Raw genomic sequence first — 17,908 nt, forward strand, 5'->3', positions numbered from 1 at the left:
GGATACAACTATATCTTTTTTATATAGTCGACAGCTAGGAGAATAATTAGGGGCAGCCAGTATATATACCTCCATAAAGTACAAAAGCTGCAAGGAGTTAGGGTTGCCACCTTTTCAAATGCCCAAAGTGGGACATTTTTGGTACAAACATCAGATTTTGCAGGGCGAAACATACCCACGACCAGTACAAAGGACAAAACTTCAATGTTTTGTCTAAATAAAAGCTTATTCTTGAATAATTTTAGTTGCTTATTCTGTTTCTTATAACATTTAGGTGTTTCAGGTACAAATAACTGTTTTATGCAACTATTACATAAAATATAGGAAATAATTTTGTCCTAAAATCTCAGGACATTTGCAATTTTTACAATTTTTTTTTGCAGGACACAACTGCCCAGAGAGGGACTGTCCCTCGCAAAGTGGGACAGGTGGTAACCCTAGCAAGGAGTACCTGCACTTAAATAGTCAGCAACTAAGCAGGTTATGTTTTACTAGTAGGTAGTCTTGAAAGAGGTAGGGGGGGGACCTAGGGTCGTATTGTAGTTAATCAAACACATATGTAGTGCTGAAAAAGACCATTGTGCTTAGTGTTGCCACCTTTTCAAATGCCTAAAGTGGGACACTTTTTTTAAAAATGTGAGATTTTGCAGGACAAAACATACCGGTGGTCAGTGCAAAGGACAGAACTTCACTTTTTTATCAAAATAAAAGCTTATTTTTGTAGCATTTGAGTTATTTATGGTATTCCATATAATATTTATGTGTTCCAGATACAAAATAACTGTATTATGCAGCTATTAAAGAAAACTTAAGAAATATATTTTGTCTTAAAATCTCAGGACATTTGGCATTTTTTAAGTTTGCAGGACGCAACTGTCAAAAGTGGGACAGTCCCCCACAAAGAAGGACAGGTAGTAACCCTAATTGTGTTTTGTCTTCTGAAGTTCAGGTGGTGGTTGAAGGAGGGAATACAGAATACCAAGTGGTAGACAAACTGTTGCAGCTTTGTTCCTGATCAGCCGTACAAGATAACTGGAAAATGTAATAATCCTTTAAAGCTTAGAAGAACAACAAATATTTATTTATACCATGTTTCAGATAGTTTCCCCTTGTTAAGTAGGTGCCCCACTTGCAGAAAGCAGGCTGTCATTTTTATTGGAAATTAATTGATTTGACCCATGTTAACAAGTTATCCTGTTGAGCACAGGAGTATCCAACAGTAGGAATAAAGGTGTTAAAACTGTTATGCAAAATGATAATATTCTATGATTGTGTATAAATGCAGTTGGGTCATGTGTATGAAGGTTGTCTCAAGGGTATAGATGAGAACATTTTTTTCCTGACCATCTTTCACACACTCTAGATTTTTGAAGCACATAATGTTTAGAACCATCTAAACTGGGGTCTGCATTGTAAAGCTGTACAACACCTGTTTATCTGATGGGACAGCATCTGTAATATAGCCTTTTATAGTTATAAGTGGCAACGGTTGAAAAGAAATGTGCCCCTTCCCTGAAGTATGTAGGGGCAGCATTTTGAGGGATGTGTACATTTTTTTAAATAACAGGTAAGGGGTAGGGGTAATGGTGTATCCGTAATGTCATGAGCAATTTTTCTCTTGAAGCTGGCGCTAGATGATTTTATGAGTGCCCGTAGTTTTTTGCTAATACTGATCAGAGATGCCTTCCCTTTTTGGGATTTTGCGCTCTCATGTAGTGGCTTCCTCCTTCTATTGTATAGTTTGTTTATGGCTGGGGTCCACCAGACAGGACGTCTGCCTTTGGAGTATTGGGTCTTGGTTTTATTTGGGATTGCATGATCCATGCATTCCTGAAGGTGTTCATAGAATGCGTTTATAAAGGATTCTGCGGTCTGGCCCGTATTTTCCACAGGTTTAAATATATTTAATAATTTTAAATATATTTAATAATTAATAAAATAACAAGACAACACAAAATATGTATTCACAGTGACATCAGAGTTCAAAATCACAGGAAATATTTAAAACAACATTGCCGTACAGTCTCAAATAAATGCCGGAAGAATCTAAACTATTATTTACTATGTTCCTAATTGAATTGAAGAGAAACTACTGTACCCTAGTTAACTTACTTACAGCAAGGCAAGTGCAGAGGTGGTGAGTGGATGATGTCGGGTCAGAAACAAATACAAAATGCCCTCTTTGTCTCTCGGAGTTCTTACATTAATATCTCAAATATTGCTGCTGGGATACTTGCAGCATGACATCACTTTTTATCACCTGACTTCAGTTCCCATGCTTACAACTTACACTGATGCAGCATCTAGCTTCTTCCTGTGAAAATACATAGCCTTCAGCTGTTTGCAGCTAATAGAAGACCTAAAACAAAACACAATCTAATGCAGAAGGCTCCCTAGTTCTAGGCATCTTGTCTCCTTGCTGCATTAAAACTAACTTTATAGCACAATTATTTATTTATTTTACATTTCTTAACCGTGGGTGTCTGAGCCGAAAAGACTTTTTTTTTCAGCAGAGGCCCGGGGAGAAGCTCCACAAAGAGAAATTACAGAAACATCTCGTTATTTACACATGATCACTATACACACCAATTACAGGAGACATGTTTTACAGTGGTATGTGGCACATACAGAGTTACAGTGGAGAGAACAAACAAAAAATATTAATTATAAAAATAATAGATTTGTGGTGTTCAGCTGAAATTTGGAACATAGGTATAATACATACATAGTACACAGGTACAGTACATACATTGTAGATTAGCCAGTGTTTGTGAGTAAGATTGAAAACTATTATCAAGTGCTCTAGATTTTGTATGTATGTGTTATCCGCTTTCACTAGCCTGGGGAGCAATCATGGCACTGCCAACTTTCCTTGATGTTGCCTGATGAGGTCTTTAAAGGAGGCTTTGGATGGTGTGTTTTGAATGCTTGTAGGGACAGAGTTCCATTTTTTAGCCACTGAACTATTATATAGTGCATCTCCAACGCTGTTGTAGCTGTTGGTGACTTCTAGTAGTAGTTTGCTTGATCATCTAAGAGGCCTTTTGAGTGGTGATGTACTTTTTTTTTGAGGGCAGGACACTTATTGGGGAGGTAATATAATAACAGAGGCAGAGCTGATTGTAGGTTAGGAGGTTGGGCAGTTCAAGCCAGTGGAGCTGTCAAAAGCAGTACAGTGATGAGTTCTATATGAGCAATTTGCAGCAAAGCGTACAATTCTGTTATAGCAGGCTTCCATTTTGCTTAGTTCAGTTTTGTTCAGATTAGTCAGAATGGGAGATGCATAGAGTAGGGTGTATAGAAGTTGGGAGCAAGCAATAGCTGATCTTGTGTTGGTAAGAAATGGTTTAAGACGGTAGAGCGACCCCAGTTTGGCATGTACTTTTTTAATAGTTAAGTTGAGATGACTATCAAATTTTAGGTGGGAGTCTATGGTTATTCCCAATAGCTTAACCTGTGTCACTGGAGTAGCGTTAGTGGAGTAGATAGTGATTTGACACTTAGTGTTTTTGTTAGAACTGGTTCTAATCATAAGCTGAGTTTTCTTTGGATTGAGGATGATTTGGGCTTTGGTAAGGTAGTTTTCAATGTCAGAGAATGCTAGTTGAGTTGTTTGCAGGAGGATGGGAATGTTTTGTGCAGCACAGATTAAGGTAGTGTCATTTGCATACTGAATTATAGATGCATGCTGTGTGGAGGTATGGAGGTCACTTGTTAAGACTGTGAATAGTAGTGGTCCTAAAATAGAACCCTGTGGGACTCCTATAGTTAAGGGCAGCTGAGGAGAGCTACAATTTTCCCATTTCACAGCTTGGTACCTGTCAGTTACGTAGCTTTGGAACCACGTAAGAGTGGAATTTGATAGATGATATTGGTTAAGTTTGTTTAGCAGGATTTGGTGTGAGACTGTCAAATGCTTTGGACATATCCAAAAAAAGTCGACACTTGTAGGCCTTCATTTTTGAGACGGTTTACTGTGTCTGTGAAGCAGAGGAGGGCTGTAGTGGTACTATGGGCAGGTCTGAAACCATGCTGAGAAGGTGATAGGATGTTGCTGTCTAGGAGATAGTTTAGCATCTGGGTATGGATGCATTTTTCTCGGATTTTGGCCAGGGGGGAAGATTAAAGCAATGGGTCTGTAGTTAAGTTCAGTGGAGGTCCCGCCTTTATGTATGGGTGTAACATAGGATATTTTCCAGAGTTTGGGCACACAGTTTTCAACAATTGATCTGTTTATGAGAGTGGAGACTGGGATAGCAATAGCATCTGCTGTGAGTTTCAAGAAATAGCTGGGGAGTAGGTAGGCTGCTGTTGAAGAGCTTTTAAGTTTGGAGAGCATGCTTTTGATTGAAGTGGTGGAAACTGTTTTGAGGGTAAAGCTTGTATTAGTGTTATTTGTGTTGGGGGGATAGTGAGGAAGGAACTGTCCTGTGATACTAAGGGTAGAATTGAGTTCACAAAGTGGGAGTTGAATTGTGTTTCGATGGGAACTTTAGTGTCAGGGGTGGTTGGTTTGGGGGTAGCTTTTTGGGTGGATTTTAGTAGCTGGTTTACATTTTTTCCAAAATTTTTGTGGGTTGGGTTGGTATTTAGTTTGTAATGTTGTGTAGTAGGATTTTTTGTCCAGCCTAATGCATTTTTTTGCAGGGTTGCGCAGCTCTTGGTACTTAGGCTTTGTGTTTGTTTTTTTATAGTAAAGCCAGGCAGTGTCTCTGGACTTGAGGATTTGTTTGGTTTCTTTACTGAGCCAGGGATTTGTAGAGGTTCTAACCTTGATTTTTGTGCAATGGAGCGACTGTGTCTAGGTGTTGTAGAAATGTTTTGTTGAAATATGCTACAGCCTGGTCAAGTGGCAGGGTTTTTAGGGGGGTCCAGTCACAGTTACAAAGTAAAGTGTTAAGGACCTCAGGAGAGAATTTTTTTGTTTCTAGTGGATATATAGTTAGTGGTTTTGCATATGCTTGTTCTACTATGTATAAAGTATATTATGTTGTGGTCACTTAAGGTGTCTGGGAGACTGCCTGTGTGAGGGTACAATGTGGGGTTGTTGGTTAGGACACAGTCAGTTTAAATTTTAACTGTTTTCTTGAAGTTTTGCAAGTTAACTCTCTATGTTCTAGTGCCCACTGTTAAAACATATACATTTACCCAGTACATTTCTGTTCTTTCCAAGTAGGGTACACTGTGGACACACACACACACACACACACACACATTTTTGTACCAGCAGCTTGATATACAGACAACATACAGTTCTAATGTAGTGGTAACACAAATGTTTCTCTTCCCCTAATAATCCCTCCCCAGAAATAGCAGTGTTGGAAGAAAACATGGAGGGTTTACAATTAGTTACATGGAATAATCCAGTTAGGGATTACTTTCTTTTCAGAAATGCATGTAATTTTTTTTTTTGGACAGCTGCTCCACTTGGGAGTAATAGCATTAAAACGTGCCCCTTCTTTGACAGCTTCCCAGCTGTATTGTTTGGCTAATTTATCTTTTTTATTCTCATTTTCGGTCCATTTTACATAACGTTGTGGTGTTTTTTTGTGGAAAGTTAGTGGCAAAACATTATAGTCTGAAGATAGAAAATAATGGCAGACATTTCAGTTTCAAATTTCATACCCTTTCGAAAATGCATAATAATGCAAGACCTACTGTTGGATGATCTTTCTAACTTTGTAAGAGCAATATTTAAAATTTCTACTTCAGCTTATGCCTTTGTCCCACTGATGGCTTACTGCTGATTGATTGCACTGAGGTTCATAGGTATGACATGTCAGGAAAATCGCTGTCAGCCTGAGACATTTCAAATTGTGACATACTCGTTGCAGTGTATTCTGAGCTGATTTCATGTTTGCTTTTCATTTTTTAGATAGTTGTTTTCAGGCAGCAGATTTGTTTTGGATAACCAACATTTCTACAAGTGGGGGGGGGGGGTATCACAGCGATTGCTAGTTGCAGCATGTTGCTTGGTTATGTTACTTGGTAGTTTAATAAAGCTGAATATAAATTATAATTAGAACTGGAGTACAAGGAGAAGTGATTTGCGTTTAGTGCAGCTTGTTTTACTAGACTTGAGTTTGACTAGACTTGTGATGGAAATCTTCTGAATTGGGTGGTACTGTCTTTATTGGTGCATGCATTTAGTTGCACTGTTTTCTGGAATGTTTTAACCCAATTAAAACACCCAATAAAACTATACTGCATTGTACAAGCAATATAATTATATGTGTGTGTGTATATCTGTGTGTCTGACTGCAAGCAAGGGGGCAAGTGTGGGCAAGTGTGTGTGTGACTGGTAGGAATGGGGCAAGTGTGTGTGACTGCAGGCAAGGGGGCAAGTGTGTGTGCTTGTGTGTGTGGGCTGCAAGCAAGGGGGCAAGTGTGTGCATGTCTGTGTATGTGGGCAACTGCAAGCAAGGGGGCAAGTGTGTGTGTGTGTGAGGCTGCTAAGCAAGGGGGCAAGTGTGTGTGTGACTGCTAAGAAAGGCGGCAAGTGTGTCTGACTGCAATCAAGAGGGCAAGTGTGTGTGGGGGGCAAGTGTGTGTGTGTTTGACTGCAAGCAAGGGGCCAAGTGTGTGTGGGAGGCAAGTGCGTGTGTCTGACTGCAAGCAAGGGGGCAAGTGTGTGTGTGTGGGGGGGGGGCTGCAAGCAAGGGGGCTGTGACTGTGAGACTCCAATTAAGGCTTATTCTTTTTGGGATTGTTCTCTCAAATTTTGTGGTTTTCTGTCAAATTTTTCAGGATTAGTTGGTAGCTGAGACACTGAGTTTCAGCCTGCATAACCTTGGGAAAAATGCATGCTAAAGCAAGACCTGTTCCATCCAGTGTCTCAGTTTATAAAAGATCCAATTTTCGTACTCGTTAGATGTCCCCCCCACATATAATTTGCCTAGGCCTGATTTTTTGCTACGTACATGCAAATTGCTTTATAGAATTAAGCATTTCCCAACCTATCAATTGACCCTGCATCTGACTCTAAATGTTGTTCTTCCACCTAATATTCACTACTCAGAAATGTCAATTTTGGATGAAAACATGGCGGATTTACAATAACTGACATTACCCATTAGAGATTACTTGGATTTCAGAAATGCATGGTGAATGTGTTTTTTTTTTTTGGGTCAGCTGCTCAAGTTAGTACTAATATGAAGAGGTGCCCCTTCTTTCACTGGTTCCCAGCTGTATTGTGTTTTTATCTGTTTGAATCACATTTTTTGGTCCATTTCACATAAATGTGTAGGTTTTTTGGAAAAAGTTGTGGCAAATCACTACACAATGAAGAGGGAAAGAAATGACACAGTTCTGTTTCGTGTTTCATAGCCTTTAGGAAATTCATACTAATGCAAGATCTACTATTTCATCATTTTTCAAATTTTATAAGAGCAATAATCCTGTGTCTATTTGTGCCTTTGTCCCACTTCTATGTATGGCTTTGTCTACATTTCTTGTGGCGTGGTTCATAGGCATGACATGTCATGACTATCACTGTCATCTAGAGACATTTAAAATTGTATAATACTTGTTGCATCCAAATGCCCCATGGACTGACTTTCAATGTGTCAAAGCACGGCGAGGAGCAGTTATGCAGTGTAAATGTGCATTGTATCCCCCCATCCAAGGCAGACACAAGTACTACAATGGCTTTTCATCTCCTTCATTTTGTTCGATGCTCTGGTTGCTGACATCTTTGAATTCTGTTGATTTCTGCCTATTAATCAAAGTGCCTGTTTATCTGTGTTGTAGTAGCAATGCTGTACTTACCATCTTGTTTTTCTAGTAATCTTGTCTGAGATTGTAAGATGCAAGTACATTGCAATAACTTTACTGTTAAAGAATCGCCAACATTGAAAGACTTTCTGTTGACATGCTGAGAATACTTGGCATAACTAGATAATATATTAGCCAGGGGTACTGAAATGCATATGACAGTATTTGTACTAAAGGCCAGGATTACATTACTTTAGATGCTCATTACAGGATTTAACTGGAGAGACTGGACAGACTGCCAATCTAGATCGTGTGGTCCATATCCTGTGCAGTTATCCCTTAAGCAGTGTATTGAAACCTTGTTTCATCTGTGCTTTTCATTTTTTACTGTAATCATTTTTTGGCCATGAAACTAGTGGATACTTGTACTCAGGCAGCAGATTTTGTTTAGGTAAGCAACATTTCTACAAGTGTGGGTATCACAGACATTGGTAGTTTCAAAACAAAACTTGTTTGCTAGTTGGTAGTTTAATAAAGCTGCATAAAAATTAGCTTTAGAAGTGGAGTACAAGGAGAAGTGGTTTGCTTTTAGTGCTGCTGGTTTTTCTTAGACTTGATTTTGACTAGACTTGTGTTGTAAATCTTCCGAATTGGGCAGAATTGTCTTAATTGGTGCATGTATATTGTTTCACTGTTTTAGGATGTGTTTCAACAATTAAAACACCCAATAACAGTGTTTAACAGTGTTATATTCATAGATATATATATATATATATATATATATGTGTGTGTATGTATATGTGTATATATATGTATATATATATATATATATATATATATATATATATATATATGTGTGTGTGTGTGTGTATGTATATGTGTATATATATGTATATATATATATATATATATATATATATATATATATATATATATATATATATTCATTAATGTGTTTCTTGGGCAAGGGGTCTGTAATGTGAAAATAGAACCTTAAGTTAATGTCTGGCACGGGCTAATTGTATTATCTTTGAATGTCTGTTTCACTGTTGCTTCAATGTCCAGATTCTGAGTGAAAGCAAGGGTCATCTGTTTCGTGTGTGTGTGTGTTTCGTGTGTGTGTGTGTGTGTGTGTGTGTGTTTCGTGTGTGTGTGTGTGTGTGTGTGTGTGTGTGTGTGTGTTTCGTGTGTGTGTGTGTGTTTTGTGTGTGTGTGTGTTTCGTGTGTGTGTGTGTGTGTGTGTGTGTTTCGTGTGTGTGTGTGTTTCGTGTGTGTGTGTGTGTGTTTCGTGTGTGTTTGATAATATGCAAACTACAATTCAAAGTTGGTTGGCAGTACCAGCCAACACATCACTGATAGCGGATTTACTTACAGTCCCTCTTTTGTAATGTGATTACATGCCTTCTGATATATATAGTTATAGCTTACTTTGCCCATTATCCAAACTGAAACACTGTCAATGGTGTCTTCAGTGAGGGTGATTGATTTTTCGTCAGGTGCTATATATATGGACATATACATGCATGCGATATTGGGAACACTGAACACATGTATTTTTTCTGCATTGGAGAATTCTCATGCATTTCCTTTGGCTCTTCTCTCCCACGTTGTAACAGTACTCATGGCAGGGCACAGTCAAACTAGTGCAAGACAGGGATATCAATTTGAGCCCAGGTATCGACCAGGAGAGCCAAGGAAGCAGCGTCGTTTGTGCAACAGTGGTGAGAATGAACCGCCTTCGCCGGACCCTGATTACAGTAGTCTGTCAAGTATGACATGGTGCCTATGTGGCAAATGCACAATGATGACCACGTCGCTCGAATGCCTATGTTGTGTGTCTTCGCCACGAGCAATTGAAAAATGGGCAGAAATAACTTCAGCATCAGGTCACACTGCGTGCATAACTGTGCATCCACAATTTGACTCGGCATGCCTTTATACCCACGTTTTAAAAACTATATTCAGGCTTCTGTGTCGGCGTAGAGGGTGTTATCAACCACCGCAGTGGACAAACAAGTACGTTGTGTGTGTCTGTCTCTGTCTGTCTCTGTCTGTCTCTGTCTGTCTCTGTCTCACCACAGGATTGCTCTGTATTTCAGGTTGTACCGGGTTGTGGCGTACCGTGCATATGTGCTGTGGGTGCATAACAATCGAAGGCTGGGATTTGGTAATCGAATGGTGCTTCCCGCTTGTGTAGTGTCGCGAATTCGAGCACAGTTTCCATGTGCAGATGATGATTCGTACACAGGATTTAAACCCTTTGAGGGACTATGGATTTTTTCAGAACACTGACATGTCTATTCTTACTATAGCTGTGCATTGCTGGTTTCAACTGACAAATACTTTTAGTTTTCAAATCCTGTATACACTACCTTGTTTTTGAAATTGAAATTTGTGCACTAATAAAGTGTGTGAATCATTGACTTGGATACTTAATGTGTCATGTGTACATCTGTCTACGATCGCCTTAAATCGACGCTGCTCTGAGAGCAGAGTACGTACTTACAGCTGTTTTCACTGTTGTATATCATGATGGTGATTGTCTTTTTATAGCAATTCTTCAGCAGCTTTCAATCCTTGGCCAATGTCCACCTGTGCCACTGTTGACATCCTTCCCACCATGCAGACCAACTAAGTGTATTTTGTCCTCTAAGTGGTTTTTAATTCTGTACTGGTCCGGTCACACTGCCCATGCAAGACTAAGGAATCCCTAAAGTATTTGTCTGTGGTAGAGTTACCATATGATCACTATATGCCAGTCTGCATCATTTCATTTATTTGTAGCACAAAGTGTTTTTGTGGAGGGAAGAAATTCACCTGAATTAGTACTGCTTCAACATTGCTCATGTAGAAAAGTAGATTTTTACAGTGCCCCAGTTGGAATCGGAGTAATTGTCGACTTCCAGGTGGCGTGTAATGGCTGAAAGCAAGGATACACTATGAACGCAGAGAAGAGGTGGATGAAAGTGACACTGACAAATGTATTGCATGACTGTCACATGAAGGCAGCCATTATTAAAGTTGGATATTTCATTGAACATCGATTGTAACCGTCGAAGTCTTACAGGTTGTACCAATATCATGTAGTGTAACAAGTTTACCATGAATTAGTTGTGTGATTACTGTATGATTTGATATAGTAATTTCTATTTTTATTAGGTGAACGTCAAAATGCCATCCTGCTTTGCAATCAACTGTAGTATGCGCCAAGACAATCTGCCACAGGGGGTATCATTCCATCGGTTTCCACGTGATATCAACCTGTGTAGACAGTGGGTGATTAACTGTGGTAGAGATGTTGGTAGCATACCGAAGTTTGTTAAGGAAGTATTGGGTAGTGCAAAGCCACGACATTTCCTCTGTTCTCAACACTTTGAGCAGAGCCAATTTCACCTTGACTACCAGCAACAGCTACTTCCTGATGAGATGAGGCCCAAGCGACCTATTCGGAGATTAATAAAAGGGGCAGTGCCATCAATTTTCTCTCTTTCGAACAGCAAGACACGGACATCTTCAGTACATCGGTTGCAGCAGAAACAGCAGCAGAAGGTGAGCACATCAGTGGAGCACTGAACTGTTTAATTGGCCTACTGACATTTGCTGAGTGAGATACTGGTACTGCATGCATTTCAATTTGCAACAGTTAACGGATGTACTTTTTACATGCAGCTTATTGAAGACCTTCTGAGTACAACGCAGCCTACATTGCAAGACCTTGTGACAGAGCAACGGTCTGTGCAACGCAAGGTGAGTGTTATTGTATTACCTCTTCAGCACACAAATGATTAGTCAACACTCCGATGAATGTAATTTTAATGAGACTTACTTTTTTATCTGTTGCAGAGGAAGTATGTGCAGCTACTGAATCAAAGGGATGCAGATAATGATGCGTCAAGACTCATGGTGGAAGACCGAATGGAAGACTGTCAAGCTCATCAAGAATGTGTGGAAGTAAGTTTTGATGAAAAGATAGAGTAATATGCGAGTGGATAAGCATTCAATTTACGGGTTGTGTGATGGTTGTCTGAGTAATAGTGAAAATTACAGAATTGTACTGGAGTTCATTGGTACTCCCTTGAATATATTGAGTCAGGATATCAGCGATCAAAATGCTTATGCTGTTATCGCAGAGATAGTGCAAGTAGTTTACTTTGTCATTAGTCAAGCATTGACTGATTAACACTTCTTATGTGATTGTAGGTTCAAGCAACTGATTACTATGAAGAGGTAGTCAAGACATAGAAGTATACATAATGGAGACTGGGATTTGCAGTCACAGTACAGTCGCATGCCAGACAAAGTTTCGCCAAAAGAAAGGTAGCAGCATAGGTATTCAAGTCAAGCTAAAGGACCTTCAAACAGTACCACACACTATGATTGATGCAGCTGTACAGGTTCCAGAAGTAGGAGTCTCACCACTGTTAGACCACACATACTTAAAAAATCGAAGGATGTACAAATAGAATCGAGTGCAGACGGACCACAACAACACAGTTTCAATAATGCCAATCATCGCCTGAGTGAGAGTAGATGTCACAATGAAAAGGACGAAAGTTGCACTGAAGAGGCCACATGTAGCTCTAGTGCATACATTGCTGCGGAGATGACACATTGCAGTACTAGGCTGAAGCTACGAAAGGACGTCCATAACATGAGCATGCATAGCAGCTCCTCAATTTCTCAGTGGACCGATGATGTGGAAAAGGATCCAGACTGGTTGTACACTTCTGACAACTTGTCTACGTCAGAGATTGAAGACACAGTGCTGGAACAGGATGAAGACGAGAAGATGGTAAGTGAATCAATGTTCATTGTGTTTGAGTCCTGCCTGGATTGCGTGTTGCTAAAACTGACCTGTCCACAATGCCACACACCAGCAGTGGAACTGAAGAAAGTGAAGTTGGGATCCTATGTCTCTGTGAATGTTTCATGCATTAGTGGACATGAAGTTATGCATTGGGAAAGTCAACCTTTAATAGGACGAATGCCAGCTGGCAATCTTCTACTGGCATCATCTGTACTTTTCAGTGGAAGTACATATGCACATATAGCGCGATTTAGTGCTTATCTAGGACTTGAATTTATAAGTGAAAGCACATTCTATTCTATTCAACGGGAGTATTTATTCCCAGTTTTGCAGCATACTTGGACACAGCATCAGACTCGTCTGCTAGAAGATGCAATGGGTAAGGAAGTAAGGTTAGCTGGAGATGGCCGGTGTGATAGTCCAGGTTATTCTGCCAAGTACTGCTGCTACAGCATGATGGACCTGGATTCTGGATTGATTGTAGATTTCTGTCTGGAGCAGGTCTGCAGAGGTGTATCCTCGGTGGCACTGGAGAAGAAAGCTTTTAAGAAGTGCCTGAAAAACTTGCTGGATAAAAATGTTAATGTCAGCCTTGTGGCGACAGACAGACATCCTGGGATAAGGTTATCGATGCGCACAGAATTTCCTAAGGTGGATCATCAGTTTGATGTGTGGCATATGACCAAAAATTTGACGAAGAAAATCACTGAAGCTGGGAAAAGGAGAGGCCAGCAAGACTTACTGCAGTGGTGCCACAGTATTTCAAATCACCTCTGGTGGTGTGCTGAAACGTGTGAAGGGGATGAATTAGTACTAGAGGAGAAATGGTTGTCATTGCTCTACCATGTAACCGACAAACACAGTTGGGATGATGGCAAGAAGGTTTCCTGTTGTGGACATGAAATGCCACTCATCGATGGAGATGAGACAAAGTGGCTGGAAGAAGATGATGCCTGTCACAGTGCATTGAAGAGAATTGTTGCAAGCAAATTTCTCATTAAAGATTTGAAGCACATCACCAAATTCTGCCACACTGGCGACCTCGAGGTGTTCCATGCATTACTATGCAAATATTGCCCCAAGTTTGAGCACTTTAGTTTTGCAGGAATGAAAGCAAGAATCATACTTGCCATCCTGGATCATAACGAGAACCTTCATCGTGAGCAAGCAGTGGTGAGATTCCCTACAAAGAAGTCAGCAGCAAAGGGAGAGCTAAGGTATCGCGTGGTGTACCTGAAAGCAAAACAGGAATGGGTAGCCAAACCAATATTTGAGAAAAGAAAGTTTGACTACATATATGACCTGATGTTGGAAGTTATAAAAGCTAAGCGAGGGATCTTGGAAACGCAACCCATGTCTATACCTGACATACCAAAGAATATTGCTAGGTGTGAATGTCCTAAGAAGACTATGGTGATTGCTAGACATATTTCACGATTCGGTGAGTGTAGTAAACCTCCAGGTTGAAACAGCACATTTACTAATGTGGACTGGGTAAGTAAATTTTTTTCAAATAACCTAATTAGGACTAATATTATCCCCAGCTATTGATGGTAGTAGGCGATACTACCCCTATACCATTAATAGCTCACTGCAGTTAAAGTAAATTTAACTGTTGTGGTTATAACGACAACTAGAATATGCAAGATTACCCCTGATTGACCAGTTAAGTGACACCCATTGGGATGCACCCGGGCATTCTGTACCACTTCAGAGATCTTACTGGAAGTGGACCGCATGGGGCATACCTCAAATTAACATGTGTGCCTTTTCCAACAGGAAATTAGGCTGGCATTGCAAAAGGACAAGGGAATAAAAGGCAGTGATAAGCGATGCCATCTTTACGTCTTGGCAGGGGAAATGTCTGCATGCTTTAACACCCTTCCCATTATTTCCAAATATGCAGCTGAAACTAAAGCCAGACAAAGGGTACATCTTTACGTTGACTCTCTACTGGCCAAGACAGGACTGGTTCCCTCTTTGGTCAATCACACCAAGTTACCACACTCAGTGGACCAACTAAACACTGTAGTGATCAGAGATGAACAAAGGCAATCTTGCCTATTGAAGAGGAAAATATTTTCCATGAATTTTACAAAGTTTTTCGAGACACAGGAAAGTGACATCTGCCTAATCCTGTATTGTGTATTAATGAATACATACAGGTGCATAATGAGTTATAAACTGACATTTTTTCGATATCTCTGCTTGTCGCAACCTGAATGCACCGTTATACAGGCTATCTTCAGAACCTTCAGGAATGGGGTTCTACGTTTAAGACACCATATGAAGCGGACACCTACATGGGTTGTTTAACTAGAAGTAAAAACTACTGAACAGAGCCCCCTGTGAGAGATGTAAAAACCTCACCTAAATGTTTACACATGAAGCAATGACATTTGATGGGCAGTAACCTTGGACTGGAGGGTCTCCCATCCAGTCGATGTAATGCTTCGATGTAATGCTTTTGGTCAAGACCAATCTGTCCTTCATGGCAATGGTAATAGAGCTATTACGCAACCTCTGTTATCCATACTGTGGATGTTCACAGACTAATTGGGTTTTATGCCCATATCAGTGTGTGTAAAAGAGTTGAGGATTTTGTCTTTGCACCCCCTGGCTGTGTGAAAGTAGTGGTCATACTACACATTTCAGCCTCTTTTCTGCAAGATAATTACATTTGGCTACCTGTACCATGGAAACACATTGCATGGAAGTAGTACAGCTCACTACAGAAGATTGATGGCCTCTTCAGGAGACGTAAGGAACATGGCACCAATGATATCATGGAAGTAGCTAGTTGTTCCTTAGTTGAGACGTTAGGTAAAAAATGCAAGCAGGACAAAATCACAATGGCCAGAGCCAGATTGGACCTGGCTGTCCTCCACCTTTTCCTAGGGAAACATCTAGCAAACAATAGCCTTCTTGGTGAGCTGCGGAAGGCAACCACGTGGAATAGTACAACAGTGGAACGGGAGGACATCAAAGTTGTGTGAATTGTTACCAGAAAGATGTCCATGTCTTCCATGTTGCAGTATTTCTTCACACCCTCCCCATCCTGTGATTGTGCACTGGCTTCTGTGGGTGGCAGTGGACGGACTATGCCTTGTGTAGGCCTGGCTCCGAATGGTGATTCTGTTAGGGCTGGTCAGTGTGGACATAAATTTTATAGCCCATGTTCATAGAGCTACACAAAGTGCTGAGGCACGTAGTACAGAAACATCAGAGTAGTGGCCATGATGAAGGCGAAACATAGGGAACCACGTGTCAAATAATGCAACATGGCAGAGAATGACATGTTTACAATTTTACAAAACGATTATGTACAAACTGGATGTAAAGAGGTACATTGAGTTGATCAGACATGCAGTGGGTGTCTCCTCCACAGGTGGTGGCACATAGTGTCGAAGATAATGTCCATAGATCCTGCTCCTTAAATGTGTTAAGGGTAGGTGACTGTTTGCGAGCATCTAACCAATATGACAGTTATAGGAAGGGTTGGGATGCAGGCATTATTGTCTAAACTAAGTGTATTTGCCAGGTAAGAGGATAAGAGCAAGGCCTAAGGTAAGGTTTGTAATAGAGGACATGCAAGTGGTGTCTGACAAAAGATGCAGAGGACAGGACAAAAGGCAAATGGATATGCTGTAGTGACCCCCAACAGGAACAGCCAAAGGAGTACTTCCATTGCCATTTCAATACAAATAAATCCATTGCCATTTATATACTGATTAATCCAAACTTTAATGAACAGTGTTTCTAAAGTTGGACAGACTATCAGTGAGTTGGCACATGTAAACCGTAATAACTAAGAATTGATGTTTGGTTACTTTTTGACTCATGCAACAATCACTTTGTCTCGTGTTCAATGCAATGTCTAACGTGCTACAATGAATTCATGTGATGTTAAATGCAGTCTACAAATGTGTTATGCATGGTTTGTGATGTGTAATGTTAAGGTTTCCTGACTTGATGAATATAGTTAACTGGATGAATGGTTCTTAAGTTGTTAATGGATGGAATCGATAAGCTATGTAAGGTAGAATTGTATTACTGACGGTGTATGGACTGGCTATTCCATGCAGTCACTGTAAATGTATATTTTTGGTTTGAACTGTGAATGTTATGATTACAGTCATGCACATTATGCACTTGTAAAGTGGCATGTTCAATGGAATAACAATCCTTGCATGAAATAGTGAAGCATTCAGGTATGGAGTAGCACTGAGGGAGCAGGCAGTAAAAGTAAGGCATAGTAGTGTGTAACAAGTTGGTGTGGTTGATGAAACACATGTAAATTTGTTGCTGAGCAGTTGAGGCTCTGGGCAAATGCTAATATTTTATAGAATGTGTACTGGTATTGTGAAGTGATACTACATTTTTCTGAAATAGTGATGTGTATGTGTGCTGTTTGACCTTGGTTATTTTTTTTAATTCTATGGATTGGCATAACTTGTGTAAGATCTGTCATGCTGTGCAGATGTAGACCAAGAGACCACTACTCTTGTGGAATGTCTTGTATTAGCCTGGATTTGCACTAGGGGTTGTGTGAATGATGGAGCGGTATGAAGTTGTGTATGATTCCTTTTATTTGGAGCTTGTACAGTGTGTCTAAGGACTGGTCCTTAGTGATGTGTATGTGTGCTGTTTGACCTTGGTTATTTTTTTTAATTCTATCGATTGGCATAACTTGTGTAAGATCTGTCATGCTGTGCAGATGTAGACCAAGAGACCACTACTCTTGTGGAATGTCTTGTATGGAGCGGTATGAAATTGTGTATGATTGCTTTTTATTTGGAGCATGTACAGTGTGTCTAAGGACTGGTCCTTGGTGAATAAATGTCGGCATTTAGAGTTTTTTTTTGCTGGGCAAGCGTCGCATGCATCTGGAAGCCTGTTACATGCAGGGGTGTAATGCAAGTGGTGATGTGAGTGGATTAGGCTGTAGACGGAAGTATTGTGGTGTGAGTGGACCTCTGTGATGCTGGCTACCTTGACGAGGTACAGAGGCTTTTCACAATAGTGCTGTTGGAATTGCCACTTTTGCACATTGTGAACCAAAAGCCAGCTTATCTTGTATGTCTTATGAAGGATCAATTGACTTCTGGCACATTTTGCAAAATTAAATGGTAATTGATTACTGTAGATTTGTAAGGTCCATTAAAATGACAACTGTTTCACAGGTGACGGATCTTCATTACGCTGCAGTGTTAATGTATACAGGCGTTATAGAGAAATGGATCGAGTGCATACTTTGTAAATTGAGATACTGTAAATAAAGCAAAAAATGTAGTAAAACCATGCATACTAAGCGGTGAAATTCTGAGCACTCCAACATATGATGTAGTTGCCCATTACTGGAACTGTGAAAGTCCAACCAAAAAAGCA

The sequence above is a fragment of the Protopterus annectens genome, chromosome 6.part1 (assembly GCF_019279795.1).
Source record: "Protopterus annectens isolate FY-2018-M chromosome 6.part1, PAN1.0, whole genome shotgun sequence".
Lineage (NCBI taxonomy): Eukaryota > Metazoa > Chordata > Ceratodontiformes > Protopteridae > Protopterus > Protopterus annectens.